The sequence below is a fragment of the Phyllobates terribilis genome, unplaced genomic scaffold (assembly GCF_046119375.1).
Source record: "Phyllobates terribilis strain yellow unplaced genomic scaffold, ASM4611937v1 Scaffold_505__1_contigs__length_1300667, whole genome shotgun sequence".
Lineage (NCBI taxonomy): Eukaryota > Metazoa > Chordata > Amphibia > Anura > Dendrobatidae > Phyllobates > Phyllobates terribilis.
The window spans coordinates 1124587-1147807 of record NW_027363265.1 but is presented as its reverse complement, the minus strand read 5'-3'; the positions used below and the strand labels follow the sequence as shown (position 1 = coordinate 1147807).

The window sequence follows — 23221 nt, the reverse complement described above, 5'->3', positions numbered from 1 at the left end:
ACACGCGCAGCCAGCGTTCCATTGCCACATTCCATCTACTGCAGGCAGGATACCTGGCTGGCTGAATGTCGCTGAGAAGCTCACAGAGACCGCCATAAGCAACAGTTTAACAGAATGCCACAGACTAATCAACCAAACTTTTTGGGTTGGGTTCTCTTTTATAGTCTGCAGGCATTAAATGAAAGAAGTCAGTGTTCCAGCAGAAGGAGACAACGTTTCAGAAAAGGCATTGTAGCAAACCAAAAAAGAAATTTTAAGCGCAGCAGAGTAACCAGCGCACATACCTGTTAGCTCAGGTGAGTTTAAAAGGCTGCTGTTGATAACAAGGGCATTTGCTAAATAGATGGTGTGTGTGCAACAATATACTGAAAGGTCAATTATATTGTGCAGCTTATCTCACCACCTGTAGTTATTTAGGTGAAAGCTCCAAAATGCTTGCCTAATATGTCTGTTTATCCAAAAGGAAGTAAAAAGGGAGAGCTAGAAAGATAGCATTGCATCACATTACATGGCAATGCAATGCACAGTTGCTGAAGTTGAACCAAAATGAGCTTGTAATCTGGCTTCTGCAACTTTGAACATGAAAAATCCAATGAGGAGAAGAAAAGCAAAGCCAAAGAGTCCATCCCCAAATCCGACAAACAAGCAAAATGAACAAAAAACATTGAATTCAATTCTTTCTGATTTTAGAAACTGCATTAAAGAAGGGGTGCACCGGTCCTGGAGATACTGCAATACCAGGTCAATGAGTGGAGTGGACAGAGCAAGCTCTTTTTCCATCTCCCTGTTCTAAAAATCCATTTAATATATGGTCCCCAGATAGGGGACGTATCAGATATTAAACTGATAAGAACAGATACTACACTTGATCTTAGCCAAAAGGCCGAGAAGCGATAACCAGAATTGGTTTCAAACTACGGAGCCACCCAAGGATCCTGAAAAGTCCATTTGTGGAGATGAGCTCCTGGACTCCCGTTAAGAAGACATGTTGTCAACCTCTAGATCCCTTACATGCCTGCACTTTTCGGCTTGCTGCTGCTGCAATCCACGCGTTTTAGATCTGCATAACTCCACCTCTTTAAACACAGCACCTTCACCCCCTGCTGTTCCCACCTGCCTCAACACCGTTGGAAGGGAGGAGAACCAATTAAGGCGGGGGGTGGGGTGGAACGAGCAGCTGTCTACCCTTAGCAGGAGGGCTCCTGATTACATACCTCTCCTGCTGCTGCTGCTGCTGGCTGTCCAGCAGCAGACTGAAGGTGGCTGCTGCTGTGCACAGGTATATAAAGGCTCAGAGCCTATTATGACACGCGCAGCCAGCGTTCCATTGCCACATTCCATCTACTGCAGGCAGGATACCTGGCTGGCTGAATGTCGCTGAGAAGCTCACAGAGACCGCCATAAGCAACAGTTTAACAGAATGCCACAGACTAATCAACCAAACTTTTTGGGTTGGGTTCTCTTTTATAGTCTGCAGGCATTAAATGAAAGAAGTCAGTGTTCCAGCAGAAGGAGACAACGTTTCAGAAAAGGCATTGTAGCAAACCAAAAAAGAAATTTTAAGCGCAGCAGAGTAACCAGCGCACATACCTGTTAGCTCAGGTGAGTTTAAAAGGCTGCTGTTGATAACAAGGGCATTTGCTAAATAGATGGTGTGTGTGCAACAATATACTGAAAGGTCAATTATATTGTGCAGCTTATCTCACCACCTGTAGTTATTTAGGTGAAAGCTCCAAAATGCTTGCCTAATATGTCTGTTTATCCAAAAGGAAGTAAAAAGGGAGAGCTAGAAAGATAGCATTGCATCACATTACATGGCAATGCAATGCACAGTTGCTGAAGTTGAACCAAAATGAGCTTGTAATCTGGCTTCTGCAACTTTGAACATGAAAAATCCAATGAGGAGAAGAAAAGCAAAGCCAAAGAGTCCATCCCCAAATCCGACAAACAAGCAAAATGAACAAAAAACATTGAATTCAATTCTTTCTGATTTTAGAAACTGCATTAAAGAAGGGGTGCACCGGTCCTGGAGATACTGCAATACCAGGTCAATGCGTGGAGTGGACAGAGCAAGCTCTTTTTCCATCTCCCTGTTCTAAAAATCCATTTAATATATGGTCCCCAGATAGGGGACGTATCAGATATTAAACTGATAAGAACAGATACTACACTTGATCTTAGCCAAAAGGCCGAGAAGCGATAACCAGAATTGGTTTCAAACTACGGAGCCACCCAAGGATCCTGAAAAGTCCATTTGTGGAGATGAACTCCTGGACTCCCGTTAAGAAGACATGTTGTCAACCTCTAGATCCCTTACATGCCTGCACTTTTCGGCTTGCTGCTGCTGCAATCCACGCGTTTTAGATCTGCATAACTCCACCTCTTTAAACACAGCACCTTCACCCCCTGCTGTTCCCACCCGCCTCAACACCGTTGGAAGGGAGGAGAACCAATTAAGGCGGGGGGTGGGGTGGAACGAGCAGCTGTCTACCCTTAGCAGGAGGGCTCCTGATTACATACCTCTCCTGCTGCTGCTGCTGCTGGCTCTCCAGCAGCAGACTGAAGGTGGCTGCTGCTGTGCACAGGTATATAAAGGCTCAGAGCCTATTATGACACGCGCAGCCAGCGTTCCATTGCCACATTCCATCTACTGCAGGCAGGATACCTGGCTGGCTGAATGTCGCTGAGAAGCTCACAGAGACCGCCATAAGCAACAGTTTAACAGAATGCCACAGACTAATCAACCAAACTTTTTGGGTTGGGTTCTCTTTTATAGTCTGCAGGCATTAAATGAAAGAAGTCAGTGTTCCAGCAGAAGGAGACAACGTTTCAGAAAAGGCATTGTAGCAAACCAAAAAAGAAATTTTAAGCGCAGCAGAGTAACCAGCGCACATACCTGTTAGCTCAGGTGAGTTTAAAAGGCTGCTGTTGATAACAAGGGCATTTGCTAAATAGATGGTGTGTGTGCAACAATATACTGAAAGGTCAATTATATTGTGCAGCTTATCTCACCACCTGTAGTTATTTAGGTGAAAGCTCCAAAATGCTTGCCTAATATGTCTGTTTATCCAAAAGGAAGTAAAAAGGGAGAGCTAGAAAGATAGCATTGCATCACATTACATGGCAATGCAATGCACAGTTGCTGAAGTTGAACCAAAATGAGCTTGTAATCTGGCTTCCGCAACTTTGAACATGAAAAATCCAATGAGGAGAAGAAAAGCAAAGCCAAAGAGTCCATCCCCAAATCCGACAAACAAGCAAAATGAACAAAAAACATTGAATTCAATTCTTTCTGATTTTAGAAACTGCATTAAAGAAGGGGTGCACCGGTCCTGGAGATACTGCAATACCAGGTCAATGCGTGGAGTGGACAGAGCAAGCTCTTTTTCCATCTCCCTGTTCTAAAAATCCATTTAATATATGGTCCCCAGATAGGGGACGTATCAGATATTAAACTGATAAGAACAGATACTACACTTGATCTTAGCCAAAAGGCCGAGAAGCGATAACCAGAATTGGTTTCAAACTACGGAGCCACCCAAGGATCCTGAAAAGTCCATTTGTGGAGATGAGCTCCTGGACTCCCGTTAAGAAGACATGTTGTCAACCTCTAGATCCCTTACATGCCTGCACTTTTCGGCTTGCTGCTGCTGCAATCCACGCGTTTTAGATCTGCATAACTCCACCTCTTTAAACACAGCACCTTCACCCCCTGCTGTTCCCACCCGCCTCAACACCGTTGGAAGGGAGGAGAACCAATTAAGGCGGGTGGTGGGGTGGAACGAGCAGCTGTCTACCCTTAGCAGGAGGGCTCCTGATTACATACCTCTCCTGCTGCTGCTGCTGCTGGCTGTCCAGCAGCAGACTGAAGGTGGCTGCTGCTGTGCACAGGTATATAAAGGCTCAGAGCCTATTATGACACGCGCAGCCAGCGTTCCATTGCCACATTCCATCTACTGCAGGCAGGATACCTGGCTGGCTGAATGTCGCTGAGAAGCTCACAGAGACCGCCATAAGCAACAGTTTAACAGAATGCCACAGACTAATCAACCAAACTTTTTGGGTTGGGTTCTCTTTTATAGTCTGCAGGCATTAAATGAAAGAAGTCAGTGTTCCAGCAGAAGGAGACAACGTTTCAGAAAAGGCATTGTAGCAAACCAAAAAAGAAATTTTAAGCGCAGCAGAGTAACCAGCGCACATACCTGTTAGCTCAGGTGAGTTTAAAAGGCTGCTGTTGATAACAAGGGCATTTGCTAAATAGATGGTGTGTGTGCAACAATATACTGAAAGGTCAATTATATTGTGCAGCTTATCTCACCACCTGTAGTTATTTAGGTGAAAGCTCCAAAATGCTTGCCTAATATGTCTGTTTATCCAAAAGGAAGTAAAAAGGGAGAGCTAGAAAGATAGCATTGCATCACATTACATGGCAATGCAATGCACAGTTGCTGAAGTTGAACCAAAATGAGCTTGTAATCTGGCTTCTGCAACTTTGAACATGAAAAATCCAATGAGGAGAAGAAAAACAAAGCCAAAGAGTCCATCCCCAAATCCGACAAACAAGCAAAATGAACAAAAAACATTGAATTCAATTCTTTCTGATTTTAGAAACTGCATTAAAGAAGGGGTGCACCGGTCCTGGAGATACTGCAATACCAGGTCAATGCGTGGAGTGGACAGAGCAAGCTCTTTTTCCATCTCCCTGTTCTAAAAATCCATTTAATATATGGTCCCCAGATAGGGGACGTATCAGATATTAAACTGATAAGAACAGATACTACACTTGATCTTAGCCAAAAGGCCGAGAAGCGATAACCAGAATTGGTTTCAAACTACGGAGCCACCCAAGGATCCTGAAAAGTCCATTTGTGGAGATGAGCTCCTGGACTCCCGTTAAGAAGACATGTTGTCAACCTCTAGATCCCTTACATGCCTGCACTTTTCGGCTTGCTGCTGCTGCAATCCACGCGTTTTAGATCTGCATAACTCCACCTCTTTAAACACAGCACCTTCACCCCCTGCTGTTCCCACCCGCCTCAACACCGTTGGAAGGGAGGAGAACCAATTAAGGCGGGGGGTGGGGTGGAACGAGCAGCTGTCTACCCTTAGCAGGAGGGCTCCTGATTACATACCTCTCCTGCTGCTGCTGCTGCTGGCTGTCCAGCAGCAGACTGAAGGTGGCTGCTGCTGTGCACAGGTATATAAAGGCTCAGAGCCTATTATGACACGCGCAGCCAGCGTTCCATTGCCACATTCCATCTACTGCAGGCAGGATACCTGGCTGGCTGAATGTCGCTGAGAAGCTCACAGAGACCGCCATAAGCAACAGTTTAACAGAATGCCACAGACTAATCAACCAAACTTTTTGGGTTGGGTTCTCTTTTATAGTCTGCAGGCATTAAATGAAAGAAGTCAGTGTTCCAGCAGAAGGAGACAACGTTTCAGAAAAGGCATTGTAGCAAACCAAAAAAGAAATTTTAAGCGCAGCAGAGTAACCAGCGCACATACCTGTTAGCTCAGGTGAGTTTAAAAGGCTGCTGTTGATAACAAGGGCATTTGCTAAATAGATGGTGTGTGTGCAACAATATACTGAAAGGTCAATTATATTGTGCAGCTTATCTCACCACCTGTAGTTATTTAGGTGAAAGCTCCAAAATGCTTGCCTAATATGTCTGTTTATCCAAAAGGAAGTAAAAAGGGAGAGCTAGAAAGATAGCATTGCATCACATTACATGGCAATGCAATGCACAGTTGCTGAAGTTGAACCAAAATGAGCTTGTAATCTGGCTTCTGCAACTTTGAACATGAAAAATCCAATGAGGAGAAGAAAAGCAAAGCCAAAGAGTCCATCCCCAAATCCGACAAACAAGCAAAATGAACAAAAAACATTGAATTCAATTCTTTCTGATTTTAGAAACTGCATTAAAGAAGGGGTGCACCGGTCCTGGAGATACTGCAATACCAGGTCAATGCGTGGAGTGGACAGAGCAAGCTCTTTTTCCATCTCCCTGTTCTAAAAATCCATTTAATATATGGTCCCCAGATAGGGGACGTATCAGATATTAAACTGATAAGAACAGATACTACACTTGATCTTAGCCAAAAGGCCAAGAAGCGATAACCAGAATTGGTTTCAAACTACGGAGCCACCCAAGGATCCTGAAAAGTCCATTTGTGGAGATGAGCTCCTGGACTCCCGTTAAGAAGACATGTTGTCAACCTCTAGATCCCTTACATGCCTGCACTTTTCGGCTTGCTGCTGCTGCAATCCACGCGTTTTAGATCTGCATAACTCCACCTCTTTAAACACAGCACCTTCACCCCCTGCTGTTCCCACCCGCCTCAACACCGTTGGAAGGGAGGAGAACCAATTAAGGCGGGGGGTGGGGTGGAACGAGCAGCTGTCTACCCTTAGCAGGAGGGCTCCTGATTACATACCTCTCCTGCTGCTGCTGCTGCTGGCTGTCCAGCAGCAGACTGAAGGTGGCTGCTGCTGTGCACAGGTATATAAAGGCTCAGAGCCTATTATGACACGCGCAGCCAGCGTTCCATTGCCACATTCCATCTACTGCAGGCAGGATACCTGGCTGGCTGAATGTCGCTGAGAAGCTCACAGAGACCGCCATAAGCAACAGTTTAACAGAATGCCACAGACTAATCAACCAAACTTTTTGGGTTGGGTTCTCTTTTATAGTCTGCAGGCATTAAATGAAAGAAGTCAGTGTTCCAGCAGAAGGAGACAACGTTTCAGAAAAGGCATTGTAGCAAACCAAAAAAGAAATTTTAAGCGCAGCAGAGTAACCAGCGCACATACCTGTTAGCTCAGGTGAGTTTAAAAGGCTGCTGTTGATAGCAAGGGCATTTGCTAAATAGATGGTGTGTGTGCAACAATATACTGAAAGGTCAATTATATTGTGCAGCTTATCTCACCACCTGTAGTTATTTAGGTGAAAGCTCCAAAATGCTTGCCTAATATGTCTGTTTATCCAAAAGGAAGTAAAAAGGGAGAGCTAGAAAGATAGCATTGCATCACATTACATGGCAATGCAATGCACAGTTGCTGAAGTTGAACCAAAATGAGCTTGTAATCTGGCTTCTGCAACTTTGAACATGAAAAATCCAATGAGGAGAAGAAAAGCAAAGCCAAAGAGTCCATCCCCAAATCCGACAAACAAGCAAAATGAACAAAAAACATTGAATTCAATTCTTTCTGATTTTAGAAACTGCATTAAAGAAGGGGTGCACCGGTCCTGGAGATACTGCAATACCAGGTCAATGCGTGGAGTGGACAGAGCAAGCTCTTTTTCCATCTCCCTGTTCTAAAAATCCATTTAATATATGGTCCCCAGATAGGGGACGTATCAGATATTAAACTGATAAGAACAGATTTTTTGATTGAAGCTGCATCCAAGGCACTGAAAAATGTGACCGAAGTCACACCAAAACAGCGCACGAGGTGAGGATTCATGTGGACCCTTCCCGGAGGAGAGGGTTCCCAATAAACCATCCCCATCCCTCCGAGCCAGAAGGCCACAGCGAGGGTCAGGGATCTCCGATGCTCTCCCTAGCCGAAGCCGGAGAAGAGCCGTTTTCGTGCTCCCAGCTTCCATCTAGGCTGCCACCCTAGTGGAGCTGGAGCCTGTGTTGGTTTCTCAGCCCAAAGCTGACCGGACCTCCGACCGGGTTTATAAAAATTCCCCTTCCTAGCCCGGAGGCCAGGAATAGGGGGGGTTGCTCAGAAAGTATGATTGGCAAAGGTGCGGCGTGCTACGAAGCCAAGTCTTTCTGGGGTTCCCAGTCCCAGTAAGCTTGGACTCCCACCAGGGCGCCTACTCCTGGGGCACATTGCTCCAAAGCCCTCACACTTACCCAGCCTAGTGACTTCGATCCTGGAGGGCCATGTTTTCCATCAGATAACTCTATGAGCCACCTGGCGTACTAACAAGTGCACCAAACCAGTGTGTAATATGCATCAATTTACTAGGGCAGCCCAAGGACAAAACTGCCTTTTCAAAAGATACTACACTTGATCTTAGCCAAAAGGCCGAGAAGCGATAACCAGAATTGGTTTCAAACTACGGAGCCACCCAAGGATCCTGAAAAGTCCATTTGTGGAGATGAGCTCCTGGACTCCCGTTAAGAAGACATGTTGTCAACCTCTAGATCCCTTACATGCCTGCACTTTTCGGCTTGCTGCTGCTGCAATCCACGCGTTTTAGATCTGCATAACTCCACCTCTTTAAACACAGCACCTTCACCCCCTGCTGTTCCCACCCACCTCAACACCGTTGGAAGGGAGGAGAACCAATTAAGGCGGGGGGTGGGGTGGAACGAGCAGCTGTCTACCCTTAGCAGGAGGGCTCCTGATTACATACCTCTCCTGCTGCTGCTGCTGCTGGCTGTCCAGCAGCAGACTGAAGGTGGCTGCTGCTGTGCACAGGTATATAAAGGCTCAGAGCCTATTATGACACGCGCAGCCAGCGTTCCATTGCCACATTCCATCTACTGCAGGCAGGATACCTGGCTGGCTGAATGTCGCTGAGAAGCTCACAGAGACCGCCATAAGCAACAGTTTAACAGAATGCCACAGACTAATCAACCAAACTTTTTGGGTTGGGTTCTCTTTTATAGTCTGCAGGCATTAAATGAAAGAAGTCAGTGTTCCAGCAGAAGGAGACAACGTTTCAGAAAAGGCATTGTAGCAAACCAAAAAAGAAATTTTAAGCGCAGCAGAGTAACCAGCGCACATACCTGTTAGCTCAGGTGAGTTTAAAAGGCTGCTGTTGATAACAAGGGCATTTGCTAAATAGATGGTGTGTGTGCAACAATATACTGAAAGGTCAATTATATTGTGCAGCTTATCTCACCACCTGTAGTTATTTAGGTGAAAGCTCCAAAATGCTTGCCTAATATGTCTGTTTATCCAAAAGGAAGTAAAAAGGGAGAGCTAGAAAGATAGCATTGCATCACATTACATGGCAATGCAATGCACAGTTGCTGAAGTTGAACCAAAATGAGCTTGTAATCTGGCTTCTGCAACTTTGAACATGAAAAATCCAATGAGGAGAAGAAAAGCAAAGCCAAAGAGTCCATCCCCAAATCCGACAAACAAGCAAAATGAACAAAAAACATTGAATTCAATTCTTTCTGATTTTAGAAACTGCATTAAAGAAGGGGTGCACCGGTCCTGGAGATACTGCAATACCAGGTCAATGCGTGGAGTGGACAGAGCAAGCTCTTTTTCCATCTCCCTGTTCTAAAAATCCATTTAATATATGGTCCCCAGATAGGGGACGTATCAGATATTAAACTGATAAGAACAGATACTACACTTGATCTTAGCCAAAAGGCCGAGAAGCGATAACCAGAATTGGTTTCAAACTACGGAGCCACCCAAGGATCCTGAAAAGTCCATTTGTGGAGATGAGCTCCTGGACTCCCGTTAAGAAGACATGTTGTCAACCTCTAGATCCCTTACATGCCTGCACTTTTCGGCTTGCTGCTGCTGCAATCCACGCGTTTTAGATCTGCATAACTCCACCTCTTTAAACACAGCACCTTCACCCCCTGCTGTTCCCACCCGCCTCAACACCGTTGGAAGGGAGGAGAACCAATTAAGGCGGGGGGTGGGGTGGAACGAGCAGCTGTCTACCCTTAGCAGGAGGGCTCCTGATTACATACCTCTCCTGCTGCTGCTGCTGCTGGCTGTCCAGCAGCAGACTGAAGGTGGCTGCTGCTGTGCACAGGTATATAAAGGCTCAGAGCCTATTATGACACGCGCAGCCAGCGTTCCATTGCCACATTCCATCTACTGCAGGCAGGATACCTGGCTGGCTGAATGTCGCTGAGAAGCTCACAGAGACCGCCATAAGCAACAGTTTAACAGAATGCCACAGACTAATCAACCAAACTTTTTGGGTTGGGTTCTCTTTTATAGTCTGCAGGCATTAAATGAAAGAAGTCAGTGTTCCAGCAGAAGGAGACAACGTTTCAGAAAAGGCAGTGTAGCAAACCAAAAAAGAAATTTTAAGCGCAGCAGAGTAACCAGCGCACATACCTGTTAGCTCAGGTGAGTTTAAAAGGCTGCTGTTGATAACAAGGGCATTTGCTAAATAGATGGTGTGTGTGCAACAATATACTGAAAGGTCAATTATATTGTGCAGCTTATCTCACCACCTGTAGTTATTTAGGTGAAAGCTCCAAAATGCTTGCCTAATATGTCTGTTTATCCAAAAGGAAGTAAAAAGGGAGAGCTAGAAAGATAGTGTAGCACCCTGAGGATTCGGCTGCTACAGGGGTATTGCACCTCAACCCAGAGGTGTGATATTCCACTCCCGGGCAAGGATGGAGTGTGGATCTGAGCTCGGTAGGCTGCATGCACTACACACATCCCATTTCCGAGGAGCAGACCGACGGTACTCCCACTTAGAAATGTGCAGGTACGACCGAGTCTGTTCCTGGCTGGAGTGGGAGGGGGGTGGAACATCCCATGTAGTGTAGGGGCAGATAGGGGGTGCAGTCTGGGTAGAGATAGGAGCTCATTGGGTGCTGGTCACCTGAGCTCACACATAGAGGGTGTATATAAGGTGGGCACCAACTAAGAACAGGGTCAGATGCAGAGAACAAGTCAGGAGCAGAGGAGAAGAAGGACCCAGAGTGAGAGAGGAGAAGAGAGAGAAAGACCCAGAGGGGGAAACAGCAGAGAGGACCCAAGAACCCAAATTAAAGCACCGGGTGAGGAGTCGGCATCAGGGTACCGGAACCCAAGCTGGTGGGGGTAAAAACATTCCCCAGCCAGAGACCGGAGACCGTGGGCAGCGTTTGCCACGGTCACCCACCACATCCACCCCGAAGGCACACCACATGAAGGGTCAGGGAACCCAGGGCCAAGGGTGTCCCAACAGAAGGCCCGAGGGAGCTGGACCTAGGTGGATCACTGGTGGGGACGGCCAGAGAACGGGACAGAAGGAGAGCTCAGGGCCACGCTCCGGACTTGTTTGGGGGTTGGCTGGATCCAGGACCTGGTGGACGCAGCACGGCTCGGGTGGTCACTCGAAGCTGGAGTGACCAGTACAACATCTGCAGTAAGTAAACACCCTTAACTGCACAACCCGACTCTGTCTTCATTGCCGTCTGCACTGCACCACCACAACCCCCATCCTCTGCACCTGTCCCCTCTGAGGCTATACCCCTCCCGTTGGGGGTTATCCCACCAAGCTGCGCACCCACCATCAGCCTCAGCGGACCCTGCTGCAGCGGCGGCCACAGTGACCGCATCACAACGGGTGGCGTAGTCGACACAAAAGAACTCTTAATAACATCTGTAGGACTGCCACATAACACTGAGTTTGACGCCCTGGGCACGGGCCGGGTCACAGCCGCTCGGAGACTACAACCCCCCATCTGATCCGGTGCCGGGTATTCCCCTCAAAAAGGAATATGTCCCAGGGGGCGCGTCAATAGCATTGCATCACATTACATGGCAATGCAATGCACAGTTGCTGAAGTTGAACCAAAATGAGCTTGTAATCTGGCTTCTGCAACTTTGAACATGAAAAATCCAATGAGGAGAAGAAAAGCAAAGCCAAAGAGTCCATCCCCAAATCCGACAAACAAGCAAAATGAACAAAAAACATTGAATTCAATTCTTTCTGATTTTAGAAACTGCATTAAAGAAGGGGTGCACCGGTCCTGGAGATACTGCAATACCAGGTCAATGCGTGGAGTGGACAGAGCAAGCTCTTTTTCCATCTCCCTGTTCTAAAAATCCATTTAATATATGGTCCCCAGATAGGGGACGTATCAGATATTAAACTGATAAGAACAGATACTACACTTGATCTTAGCCAAAAGGCCGAGAAGCGATAACCAGAATTGGTTTCAAACTACGGAGCCACCCAAGGATCCTGAAAAGTCCATTTGTGGAGATGAGCTCCTGGACTCCCGTTAAGAAGACATGTTGTCAACCTCTAGATCCCTTACATGCCTGCACTTTTCGGCTTGCTGCTGCTGCAATCCACGCGTTTTAGATCTGCATAACTCCACCTCTTTAAACACAGCACCTTCACCCCCTGCTGTTCCCACCCGCCTCAACACCGTTGGAAGGGAGGAGAACCAATTAAGGCGGGGGGTGGGGTGGAACGAGCAGCTGTCTACCCTTAGCAGGAGGGCTCCTGATTACATACCTCTCCTGCTGCTGCTGCTGCTGGCTGTCCAGCAGCAGACTGAAGGTGGCTGCTGCTGTGCACAGGTATATAAAGGCTCAGAGCCTATTATGACACGCGCAGCCAGCGTTCCATTGCCACATTCCATCTACTGCAGGCAGGATACCTGGCTGGCTGAATGTCGCTGAGAAGCTCACAGAGACCGCCATAAGCAACAGTTTAACAGAATGCCACAGACTAATCAACCAAACTTTTTGGGCTGGGGTCTCTTTTATAGTCTGCAGGCATTAAATGAAAGAAGTCAGTGTTCCAGCAGAAGGAGACAACGTTTCAGAAAAGGCATTGTAGCAAACCAAAAAAGAAATTTTAAGCGCAGCAGAGTAACCAGCGCACATACCTGTTAGCTCAGGTGAGTTTAAAAGGCTGCTGTTGATAACAAGGGCATTTGCTAAATAGATGGTGTGTGTGCAACAATATACTGAAAGGTCAATTATATTGTGCAGCTTATCTCACCACCTGTAGTTATTTAGGTGAAAGCTCCAAAATGCTTGCCTAATATGTCTGTTTATCCAAAAGGATGTAAAAAGGGAGAGCTAGAAAGATAGCATTGCATCACATTACATGGCAATGCAATGCACAGTTGCTGAAGTTGAACCAAAATGAGCTTGTAATCTGGCTTCTGCAACTTTGAACATGAAAAATCCAATGAGGAGAAGAAAAGCAAAGCCAAAGAGTCCATCCCCAAATCCGACAAACAAGCAAAATGAACAAAAAACATTGAATTCAATTCTTTCTGATTTTAGAAACTGCATTAAAGAAGGGGGTGCACCGGTCCTGGAGATACTGCAATACCAGGTCAATGCGTGGAGTGGACAGAGCAAGCTCTTTTTCCATCTCCCTGTTCTAAAAATCCATTTAATATATGGTCCCCAGATAGGGGACGTATCAGATATTAAACTGATAAGAACAGATTTTTTGATTGAATATATCTTTTATTAGCACAAAAAATAAGTTAACAGACAGTGTACAGTGCCGCAGCCCAGTACACACAGAATTCTACATCATATTTACATAGCATGAGGATACGACGCACTAACTAGACACATCACACCCCTATGCTACACAAAACACTCAATCTGAAAGAACAAGCATATCAATCAATACAGTACGACGAACCGTGATAAGGGATAGGGATTGGGAAAAAGGGGATGGGGAGGGGAAAATCACAGGCCCGAAGCTTTATTGAAAGACAAGACACATAAGGGGAGAGGGGGAGGAGGGGTTTAGTCCTCATCCTCGTCCTCCGGACCGTCCATGATGGAATAGTCTCTGAGCAGGCTGTGGATCAGCCTGCGGCAGTCCTGGATGGACATCCTCTCCCTCCTCAAGATGAGCCGGTTCCTGGCGACCCAAAGGGCATCCTTGAAGCAGTTCATAAGGCGCCAAGCCTCCTGGATGGCTCCGACGGTATGAACCCCAGGGAAGAGTCCGTAAAGCACAGAATGGTGCGATAGGCTCGCCCTGGGGACAGAGTTCCTCAGGTCGTCCTCAAGTGCAGTCAATAGGCGCTGTGCAAATCCGCAGTCCCAAAAAGTGTGCAAAGATGTTTCCTCCACGAAGGGGCAGCTTGGGCAGTACCGGGTCTTGCACAGGTTCCGGGCATGCATGAATGACCGGACGGCAGTCCGCCCTGAATCGCCATCCACGACAAGTCCTTGTGCCCGTTGGTCAGCCTGTCAGACGACACATTTGTCCACACAGTCTCCAGCGTGTCCTGGTGAAGTCCTGTGATGTTCTCCACGTCATCCTTGGCTCTGATTAGCTTGTGGATAGTTTTGGGCTTCCACAAGTCGGGCTTGAGTCCCTCCAGTTGATGCTCCCCCACAAATCGAACGACGTCTCCGTAGAACCATGGCGTCGTCCAGTTGTAGGGGAAGGAGCTGTCCCACTTGTCCCAGCCGAGTCGCCTCCAAAGAGGAAGCAGGAAGAAGCGAGACATGGACCTGCCCGCGGAGCCATTCTTGACTTGCAAAGTCCGGCGGACACAATCACACACAAAAGAGGATCGCAGGAGGGTGGGAATATCTGGAACGCCCTTCCCACCCTTGCGAGGCTCCTTGTACATGACGGCCCGCCTGACTCTGTCCATCTTGGATCCCCAGACAAAGTGAAACACTGTCCTGGTAATGGCCCTGCACACAGTGACGTGTGGGGGCCAGGCCTGCGCCGTGTACTGCAAGACGGGCAGGACCTCATTACGCAGGACGAGTGCCTTACCCTCACAAGTGAGGTGTCTGAGGCTCCAGAGTCCGATCCGTTGCTTCACCTTGGCCAAACGTTCTTGCCAGGACTTGAGGGCCGCTCCTTCCTTCCCGAACCAGACTCCCAGCACCTTGAGGAAATCCGGTTGAATGTTGAAGGGGAAGGGGGCGGAGGAGGCCGGCTGCCAATCCCCGAAGAGCATGGCTTCCGACTTCCTGCAGTTGACTTTGGCCCCTGAAGCCCGGCCGAACCTCTCACACGTCTGGACGAGGGCGTCGACTGAACCACGATCAGCGCAGAAGACGGTGACGTCGTCCATGTAGAGCGAGCACTTGACCTCGTGTCGTGCCGGACCCGGTGTGGTGATCCCTCTGATCTCTCCATTCTGCCGGATAGCCTCTGCGAAGAGTTCTATAACACAAACAAAAAGAAGAGGTGATAGAGGGCAGCCTTGTCTGACCCCAGAGAGGACAGGGAAGGGGTCAGTCTTCCAGCCGTTCACCAACACCGAGCTGTGGATATCAAAATACATCAGACGGACATACGAACAAAACATGTTACCCAAACCTAACCGGTGCAGAGCTCGGCCCATGAACTCGTGGGAAACCCGGTCGAAGGCCTTCTCCTGATCCAAGGAGACCAGGGCCGCGTGTGCGCGGCGGACCTTGATGTACTCGACCGTGTCCCGCACGAGAGCGAGGCTGTCTGCGATGCGACGTCCAGGGATGCCGCAGGTCTGGTCCGGGTGGATGATCCGTCCGATCACCGTCTTAAGTCGTGTCGCCATCGTCTTGGCCAGGATCTTGTAGTCCACGTTGAGCAGAGTGATGGGACGCCAATTCCTCAGGTCGCACCTCTCTCCCTTCCGCTTGTACAGGATCGTGACCATTCCTTCCCTCAAAGATGGAGGCATTCTACCCTCCACCACCATCTCCTCGTACAGGTCCAACAGGTCCGGACAGATGAGGTCTCCCAGCGCTACATAGAGCTCCGCTGGAAGACCATCACTGCCCGGGGTCCTGCCGGTCCTAAAGGATTTAGCGGCAGAGAGCAATTCGCCCACCATCAGAGGTTTGTCCAAGGCTGCCGTGCCTGCAGGATCAAGATGGTTAGTGATACCTGACAGGAACTTATCAGCAGCGTCGGGGTCGGTAGTCTTGTGGGAGTAGAGTTCGCTGTAGAAGTCGCTGACGACCCTCATCACGTCCTCCTTCCCACGTCGCATGTTTCCGCTCTCGTCTCGCAGCTCGTTCAGGGGCGTGTGACCGGCATGAAGTTTCCTGAAAAAGAATGAGTTACATTTCTCACCCTTCTCCAGATTCTCCACTTTGGAACGGAAGACGATTCGCTTGGACTCCTCCTCAAAGTGCCTTTTCAGGCTCTTCTTGGTCTCCTCCAGCTCTTCCCTCACGTCCCAGCCGCAGTGAAGAAGGTCCTGCAGCGACCGCAGCTCGCGCTGCAGCCCTCTGAAGTCCCTCCTCTTCTCACACGCCTGTTGTCGACCCTTGGCCTGAAAGAAACAGCGAAACTCAAGTTTAACATATTCCCACCAATCAGAGACTGTTTGGAAGCTACCCTTGTAGGACTGCCACATTGCGTAGGCTGCTCTCAGCTCCTCCACGACTTCATCCTGAGCCAGCAGAGCACAATTCAGCTTCCAGGAGCCGGGCCCGGACGGAAAACCGTCGCCGAGGACACCTTGTAAGTGAATGGCTCTGTGGTCGGAGAAGAAGCAGGAGACCATCGAGTGCCTACTCTGCCTGACTGCCCGAGAGGTGAACACAAAGTCAATCCTGGAGCGGAGTGAGCCATCGGGTCGGCTCCACGAATAGTTCGTGGAGCCTCTCCCCATGGAGCCCACCACGTCCTGAAGAGAGGCCTCGGTTACCATCTCGATGAGCAGCTTGGACGTGATGTCCAACTTGGCAGATGTGCCAGAACTACGACCATCCTCCTCGATGGGGCAGTTGAAATCCCCGGCCATCACTAAGGTCCTGGTGGTGGCAAGCTGAAGCCGCAGGGTCTGGAAAAGCTCCAAACGCTCATTCTTCAGTGGGGACGCATACACGTTGATGAACCTGACAGGTTCTCCCGCCCAGTTGCCATCTACAACAAGAGCCCTGCCGCAGATGAGCTCCTGGACGGACTCAAGCGTGAATGCGCCCCCCCTGATCAGAATTGCGACCCCCGCAGACTTGCAGTCACCCCCACTGGACCAGTAGGATGGACCGTGGGACCACTCCCTGGCCAGATGTTTGAAGGACCTAGAGGAGGGAAGGGAACATTCCTGCAACATATAAACATCACACAACTGGGAAGTAAGGAAGGCATAAATAGTCTGACGTCTGAACTTGTCCTTGATGCTCCTGACATTAATGGAAAATAAGTTAATATTAGCCATCATGTAGGGAAAAAAGAAAAAGTTAGCGCAGGCAATACACCTTAGTTACCACTCCGGTCGGGTGGTCCCTCGTCGGTGTTGACTGCTGGTGACGGGATCACCAGCAGGCCCTCTTCCTCCATCTGGTCAAGCAGCGCGGCCTCGATCTCGGCGACCACCAGTTCCTCCTCTTCTGGCTCGGCCACCAGGGTCTCAACCATGTGCTCCATCTCTTCTGGCTCAGGGAGGGTATCCTCCTTTTCGCCTACGAAATCCAGAATCTTCTTTTTGGAGGATTCAGTAGCAGGGCTGTCCTCCACCTTCCTCTTTCCCCGGGTTGGAACTGGGGAGACAAGAAGAGGAAAATCCTCCTCGGAATAGATAGCGGCGGGTGGAGGAAAGGTTAATTCCACCGCTACCATGGTCTGGGGAGGGAGAGTGGCTGCCGGGGCAGGGGAAAGGACACCTGCTGAGGAGTAGGGGAAGGAGGAAGAGGAAGTGGAATCCTCAGCAGGGGTGGCCGGGGTGGGGGGGGATTGGACGGGGGTGGCAGGGGGAGGGATCGAGAGAGGGGTGACAGAACTCTTACCCTCCTTTGACTTTTTCTTCTGCTTCGGAGCTGCTGGGACCGTCGCTGGGGCTTTGGCCACCGACTCCTTGACCGCATTGGCCTTGGTCGTCTCGGCCTTGGCCGCTGGGGCCTTGGTCGTCGCGTCCTTGACCTTCACAGGCCTGGTCGTCGGGGCCTTGTCCTCCGTAGCTGGGGTCGTCGCAACCACCGATGCCCAGGATCTCTCACGCTTGGGGCAATCCTTGTACAGATGAGCCGCCAGCCCACACAGGTTGCAGGACGTCTTCTTCGGGCAGTCCTTCGAGCTGTGTCCCGTCACTCGACAAATCCTGCAGGCATCCTCCTTGCAGTCCTTCATCTCGTGGCCGTTCTTGCCGCATCTCCTGCAGTTCCGCGGCATGTCCGGGTAATAGATGAGGCCGTAGGAGTTGCCCAGGGAGAATGTCGGGGGCAGGTGCCGAAGTCCGTCTGAGTACGCCAGGTCCCTGTGAAGTCTAACGGTCACCGACCACTTACCTGTCCAGAAGCCGAGTCCATTCAGGATGTGAGAGGGTTCCTTCACAACCAAACAGAAGCATCTCAGGAAGGTACAGATGTCTTGGCCTGGGGTGTGCGGGTTGCGCATGGAGACCGTGATCCTCCTTTCGTCCCTCTGGATAGGGCAGCTACCTGTAAAGGCAGAGAAAGAATTATCCGGTCCTTTTGCGCTTACCATTTCCCAGAACCTCCTGCAGGTGTTCACAGTGGCGAAGGTGACGAAGAAGATCCCCGTCAAGAAGGTCTGGATGCTGAGGGTGTCCGACCTGGAAAAGCCTCGATCCAGCAGCATCTTCTGGCAGAACACGTCCGAGGACATGTCCGGCACCCTCCCATCCACTTCCTTCAGCTTCAGGGCCACCGTCTGCCGCATCCATGGCTCCAGGGCTGGAGCTTCGTGGCGGGGCTTCTGGGGTCCCTTCTGCTGGCCAGTCGTGGAGGCAGAGTCCTTGGGGTCAGAATCGGCTCCTGGCTGGGCCCTCCTGGCTGTCCCCTGCTCCAGGCTCTTCTTTTCGGCCTTCCTCGCAGCGCTTGCCATGGCTTTCCTCCTGCAGTTACTTCTTGGAGCTGGATCTGGAACTCTTCCCGGAATGGGTGGAGCTATGCAGATTCTTCTCCCGTCTTGTTCTGGACAAATTCCCCGAAAGGTCTTTGTCTCGATGATTTTCTTCCTCGAAGATTCCACAGGACAGCCCGATTCTTCTCCGAGTCTTCGTCTTCTTCTGGATTCTTTAGAGCTTCTTCCTCCCACCGATATCCGCCTTCCTTCTCCGATGTCAGCTGGGCTCCGAAGCTCTTCTCCTTCCGAGTTCGATCGCTCTCGTCAAGTGTAGATCGTAGCTCTTGTGTTCTTAAAAGAACAGATACTACACTTGATCTTAGCCAAAAGGCCGAGAAGCGATAACCAGAATTGGTTTCAAACTACGGAGCCACCCAAGGATCCTGAAAAGTCCATTTGTGGAGATGAGCTCCTGGACTCCCATTAAGAAGACATGTTGTCAACCTCTAGATCCCTTACATGCCTGCACTTTTCGGCTTGCTGCTGCTGCAATCCACGCGTTTTAGATCTGCATAACTCCACCTCTTTAAACACAGCACCTTCACCCCCTGCTGTTCCCACCCGCCTCAACACCGTTGGAAGGGAGGAGAACCAATTAAGGCGGGGGGTGGGGTGGAACGAGCAGCTGTCTACCCTTAGCAGGAGGGCTCCTGATTACATACCTCTCCTGCTGCTGCTGCTGCTGGCTGTCCAGCAGCAGACTGAAGGTGGCTGCTGCTGTGCACAGGTATATAAAGGCTCAGAGCCTATTATGACACGCGCAGCCAGCGTTCCATTGCCACATTCCATCTACTGCAGGCAGGATACCTGGCTGGCTGAATGTCGCTGAGAAGCTCACAGAGACCGCCATAAGCAACAGTTTAACAGAATGCCACAGACTAATCAACCAAACTTTTTGGGTTGGGTTCTTTTTTATAGTCTGCAGGCATTAAATGAAAGAAGTCAGTGTTCCAGCAGAAGGAGACAACGTTTCAGAAAAGGCATTGTAGCAAACCAAAAAAGAAATTTTAAGCGCAGCAGAGTAACCAGCGCACATACCTGTTAGCTCAGGTGAGTTTAAAAGGCTGCTGTTGATAACAAGGGCATTTGCTAAATAGATGGTGTGTGTGCAACAATATACTGAAAGGTCAATTATATTGTGCAGCTTATCTCACCACCTGTAGTTATTTAGGTGAAAGCTCCAAAATGCTTGCCTAATATGTCTGTTTATCCAAAAGGAAGTAAAAAGGGAGAGCTAGAAAGATAGCATTGCATCACATTACATGGCAATGCAATGCACAGTTGCTGAAGTTGAACCAAAATTAGCTTGTAATCTGGCTTCTGCAACTTTGAACATGAAAAATCCAATGAGGAGAACAAAAGCAAAGCCAAAGAGTCCATCCCAAAATCCGACAAACAAGCAAAATGAACAAAAAACATTGAATTCAATTCTTTCTGATTTTAGAAACTGCATTAAAGAAGGGGTGCACCGGTCCTGGAGATACTGCAATACCAGGTCAATGCGTGGAGTGGACAGAGCAAGCTCTTTTTCCATCTCCCTGTTCTAAAAATCCATTTAATATATGGTCCCCAGATAGGGGACGTATCAGATATTAAACTGATAAGAACAGATACTACACTTGATCTTAGCCAAAAGGCCGAGAAGCAATAACCAGAATTGGTTTCAAACTACGGAGCCACCCAAGGATCCTGAAAAGTCCATTTGTGGAGATGAGCTCCTGGACTCCCGTTAAGAAGACATGTTGTCAACCTCTAGATCCCTTACATGCCTGCACTTTTCGGCTTGCTGCTGCTGCAATCCACGCGTTTTAGATCTGCATAACTCCACCTCTTTAAACACAGCACCTTCACCCCCTGCTGTTCCCACCCGCCTCAACACCGTTGGAAGGGAGGAGAACCAATTAAGGCGGGGGGTGGGGTGGAACGAGCAGCTGTCTACCCTTAGCAGGAGGGCTCCTGATTACATACCTCTCCTGCTGCTGCTGCTGCTGGCTGTCCAGCAGCAGACTGAAGGTGGCTGCTGCTGTGCACAGGTATATAAAGGCTCAGAGCCTATTATGACACGCGCAGCCAGCGTTCCATTGCCACATTCCATCTACTGCAGGCAGGATACCTGGCTGGCTGAATGTCGCTGAGAAGCTCACAGAGACCGCCATAAGCAACAGTTTAACAGAATGCCACAGACTAATCAACCAAACTTTTTGGGTTGGGTTCTCTTTTATAGTCTGCAGGCATTAAATGAAAGAAGTCAGTGTTCCAGCAGAAGGAGACAACGTTTCAGAAAAGGCATTGTAGCAAACCAAAAAAGAAATTTTAAGCGCAGCAGAGTAACCAGCGCACATACCTGTTAGCTCAGGTGAGTTTAAAAGGCTGCTGTTGATAACAAGGGCATTTGCTAAATAGATGGTGTGTGTGCAACAATATACTGAAAGGTCAATTATATTGTGCAGCTTATCTCACCACCTGTAGTTATTTAGGTGAAAGCTCCAAAATGCTTGCCTAATATGTCTGTTTATCCAAAAGGAAGTAAAAAGGGAGAGCTAGAAAGATAGCATTGCATCACATTACATGGCAATGCAATGCACAGTTGCTGAAGTTGAACCAAAATGAGCTTGTAATCTGGCTTCTGCAACTTTGAACATGAAAAATCCAATGAGGAGAAGAAAAGCAAAGCCAAAGAGTCCATCCCCAAATCCGACAAACAAGCAAAATGAACAAAAAACATTGAATTCAATTCTTTCTGATTTTAGAAACTGCATTAAAGAAGGGGGTGCACCGGTCCTGGAGATACTGCAATACCAGGTCAATGCGTGGAGTGGACAGAGCAAGCTCTTTTTCCATCTCCCTGTTCTAAAAATCCATTTAATATATGGTCCCCAGATAGGGGACGTATCAGATATTAAACTGATAAGAACAGATACTACACTTGATCTTAGCCAAAAGGCCGAGAAGCGATAACCAGAATTGGTTTCAAACTACGGAGCCACCCAAGGATCCTAAAAAGTCCATTTGTGGAGATGAGCTCCTGGACTCCCGTTAAGAAGACATGTTGTCAACCTCTAGATCCCTTACATGCCTGCACTTTTCGGCTTGCTGCTGCTGCAATCCACGCGTTTTAGATCTGCATAACTCCACCTCTTTAAACACAGCACCTTCACCCCCTGCTGTTCCCACCCGCCTCAACACCGTTGGAAGGGAGGAGAACCAATTAAGGCGGGGGGTGGGGTGGAACGAGCAGCTGTCTACCCTTAGCAGGAGGGCTCCTGATTACATACCTCTCCTGCTGCTGCTGCTGCTGGCTGTCCAGCAGCAAACTGAAGGTGGCTGCTGCTGTGCACAGGTATATAAAGGCTCAGAGCCTATTATGACACGCGCAGCCAGCGTTCCATTGCCACATTCCATCTACTGCAGGCAGGATACCTGGCTGGCTGAATGTCGCTGAGAAGCTCACAGAGACCGCCATAAGCAACAGTTTAACAGAATGCCACAGACTAATCAACCAAACTTTTTGGGTTGGGTTCTCTTTTATAGTCTGCAGGCATTAAATGAAAGAAGTCAGTGTTCCAGCAGAAGGAGACAACGTTTCAGAAAAGGCATTGTAGCAAACCAAAAAAGAAATTTTAAGCGCAGCAGAGTAACCAGCGCACATACCTGTTAGCTCAGGTGAGTTTAAAAGGCTGCTGTTGATAACAAGGGCATTTGCTAAATAGATGGTGTGTGTGCAACAATATACTGAAAGGTCAATTATATTGTGCAGCTTATCTCACCACCTGTAGTTATTTAGGTGAAAGCTCCAAAATGCTTGCCTAATATGTCTGTTTATCCAAAAGGAAGTAAAAAGGGAGAGCTAGAAAGATAGCATTGCATCACATTACATGGCAATGCAATGCACAGTTGCTGAAGTTGAACCAAAATGAGCTTGTAATCTGGCTTCTGCAACTTTGAACATGAAAAATCCAATGAGGAGAAGAAAAGCAAAGCCAAAGAGTCCATCCCCAAATCCGACAAACAAGCAAAATGAACAAAAAACATTGAATTCAATTCTTTCTGATTTTAGAAACTGCATTAAAGAAGGGGTGCACCGGTCCTGGAGATACTGCAATACCAGGTCAATGCGTGGAGTGGACAGAGCAAGCTCTTTTTCCATCTCCCTGTTCTAAAAATCCATTTAATATATGGTCCCCAGATAGGGGACGTATCAGATATTAAACTGATAAGAACAGATACTACACTTGATCTTAGCCAAAAGGCCGAGAAGCGATAACCAGAATTGGTTTCAAACTACGGAGCCACCCAAGGATCCTGAAAAGTCCATTTGTGGAGATGAGCTCCTGGACTCCCGTTAAGAAGACATGTTGTCAACCTCTAGATCCCTTACATGCCTGCACTTTTCGGCTTGCTGCTGCTGCAATCCACGCGTTTTAGATCTGCATAACTCCACCTCTTTAAACACAGCACCTTCACCCCCTGCTGTTCCCACCCGCCTCAACACCGTTGGAAGGGAGGAGAACCAATTAAGGCGGGGGGTGGGGTGGAACGAGCAGCTGTCTACCCTTAGCAGGAGGGCTCCTGATTACATACCTCTCCTGCTGCTGCTGCTGCTGGCTGTCCAGCAGCAGACTGAAGGTGGCTGCTGCTGTGCACAGGTATATAAAGGCTCAGAGCCTATTATGACACGCGCAGCCAGCGTTCCATTGCCACATTCCATCTACTGCAGGCAGGATACCTGGCTGGCTGAATGTCGCTGA

General features: G+C 48.6%; 12 non-coding genes and 2 pseudogenes across 12 annotated transcripts; all 14 read right to left on the bottom strand.

Moving 5' to 3' along the window:
- Positions 1 to 704: 704 nt before the first annotated feature.
- On the bottom strand, positions 705 to 895 carry LOC141231321 (U2 spliceosomal RNA). The gene has a single exon (XR_012297733.1). It is a non-coding gene; the product is annotated as a U2 spliceosomal RNA (small nuclear RNA).
- Positions 896 to 2010: 1115 nt separating this feature from the next.
- Positions 2011 to 2201, bottom strand: LOC141231214 (U2 spliceosomal RNA). Its single transcript, XR_012297622.1, has one exon. It is a non-coding gene; the product is annotated as a U2 spliceosomal RNA (small nuclear RNA).
- Positions 2202 to 3316: 1115 nt separating this feature from the next.
- On the bottom strand, positions 3317 to 3507 carry LOC141231213 (U2 spliceosomal RNA). The gene has a single exon (XR_012297621.1). It is a non-coding gene; the product is annotated as a U2 spliceosomal RNA (small nuclear RNA).
- Positions 3508 to 4622: 1115 nt separating this feature from the next.
- Positions 4623 to 4813, bottom strand: LOC141231212 (U2 spliceosomal RNA). Its single transcript, XR_012297620.1, has one exon. It is a non-coding gene; the product is annotated as a U2 spliceosomal RNA (small nuclear RNA).
- Positions 4814 to 5928: 1115 nt separating this feature from the next.
- On the bottom strand, positions 5929 to 6119 carry LOC141231264 (U2 spliceosomal RNA). The gene has a single exon (XR_012297677.1). It is a non-coding gene; the product is annotated as a U2 spliceosomal RNA (small nuclear RNA).
- Positions 6120 to 7234: 1115 nt separating this feature from the next.
- Positions 7235 to 7416, bottom strand: LOC141231383 (U2 spliceosomal RNA). The gene has a single exon (XR_012297794.1). It is a non-coding gene; the product is annotated as a U2 spliceosomal RNA (small nuclear RNA).
- Positions 7417 to 7940: 524 nt separating this feature from the next.
- On the bottom strand, positions 7941 to 8056 carry LOC141231494 (U2 spliceosomal RNA; annotated as a pseudogene).
- Positions 8057 to 9171: 1115 nt separating this feature from the next.
- LOC141231211 (U2 spliceosomal RNA) lies at positions 9172 to 9362 on the bottom strand. Its single transcript, XR_012297619.1, has one exon. It is a non-coding gene; the product is annotated as a U2 spliceosomal RNA (small nuclear RNA).
- Positions 9363 to 11675: 2313 nt separating this feature from the next.
- LOC141231209 (U2 spliceosomal RNA) lies at positions 11676 to 11866 on the bottom strand. The gene has a single exon (XR_012297618.1). It is a non-coding gene; the product is annotated as a U2 spliceosomal RNA (small nuclear RNA).
- Positions 11867 to 12982: 1116 nt separating this feature from the next.
- Positions 12983 to 13175, bottom strand: LOC141231397 (U2 spliceosomal RNA). The gene has a single exon (XR_012297807.1). It is a non-coding gene; the product is annotated as a U2 spliceosomal RNA (small nuclear RNA).
- A 5563-nt stretch (positions 13176 to 18738) lies between these two features.
- Positions 18739 to 18816, bottom strand: LOC141231478 (U2 spliceosomal RNA; annotated as a pseudogene).
- A 1115-nt stretch (positions 18817 to 19931) lies between these two features.
- Positions 19932 to 20122, bottom strand: LOC141231284 (U2 spliceosomal RNA). Its single transcript, XR_012297698.1, has one exon. It is a non-coding gene; the product is annotated as a U2 spliceosomal RNA (small nuclear RNA).
- A 1116-nt stretch (positions 20123 to 21238) lies between these two features.
- Positions 21239 to 21429, bottom strand: LOC141231272 (U2 spliceosomal RNA). The gene has a single exon (XR_012297687.1). It is a non-coding gene; the product is annotated as a U2 spliceosomal RNA (small nuclear RNA).
- Positions 21430 to 22544: 1115 nt separating this feature from the next.
- On the bottom strand, positions 22545 to 22735 carry LOC141231207 (U2 spliceosomal RNA). Its single transcript, XR_012297616.1, has one exon. It is a non-coding gene; the product is annotated as a U2 spliceosomal RNA (small nuclear RNA).
- Positions 22736 to 23221: the final 486 nt, after the last annotated feature.